The sequence below is a fragment of the Octopus bimaculoides genome, chromosome 30 (assembly GCF_001194135.2).
Source record: "Octopus bimaculoides isolate UCB-OBI-ISO-001 chromosome 30, ASM119413v2, whole genome shotgun sequence".
NCBI lineage: Eukaryota > Metazoa > Mollusca > Cephalopoda > Octopoda > Octopodidae > Octopus > Octopus bimaculoides.
Window position 1 is genome coordinate 9,985,363 of NC_069010.1, and position 762 is coordinate 9,986,124.

Sequence of the window (762 nt, forward strand, 5' to 3'; positions counted from 1 at the left end):
ATATATATATAAATAAATATTGATATATTTACATATATATTTATATATATACATTTATATAGAGATTTATATATATAATATATATGACCTTAGTAAGTTCTTACATGTATGTATGTATGTATGTATGTATGATCCAGATTCTTCATCTCTTACACACACACACCCACCCACACCCACAAAGCCCCTCCCCCTTTCTCACATCAATCCGCCATATTCGACGCGTTGAATCTCGTCGCCAGTTTTCGCTCCGCTCCCACGCTTCGGCATCAATCGTTCGGATTGTACAACTTTAGAGAAACCTCACCCGAGATACTCGGCCACTGGAATTCACATAGAACAACTACTAACAAGTCTGTATGTCTTTTCTTTTACCTTCGTTGAGTTCATCTTTTCTCTTTTTCTCTCTGGTAATCTTTGTCACTTGTTTTCGTCATTGAACTCCGACCACGCTTCAGCACCGTCATCGGGTGGGGAGTATGCATGGATATAAGTGGGTAGGTAGGTGGGTAGATAGGTAGATGGATGCATGCATGGATGTAAGTGGGAAGGTAGGTAGGTAGGTAGATGTGTTTGTATATGTGTGTATGTATGAGCAAGTATCAATTATGTGTGTGTGTATGTATGTATGTATGTATGTGTGTATGTATGTATGTGTGTGAGTACGTACGTATGGATGTATGTATGATGTATATATATATATATATATATATATATATAATAATAATATATATATATATATATATATATATATATATATATATA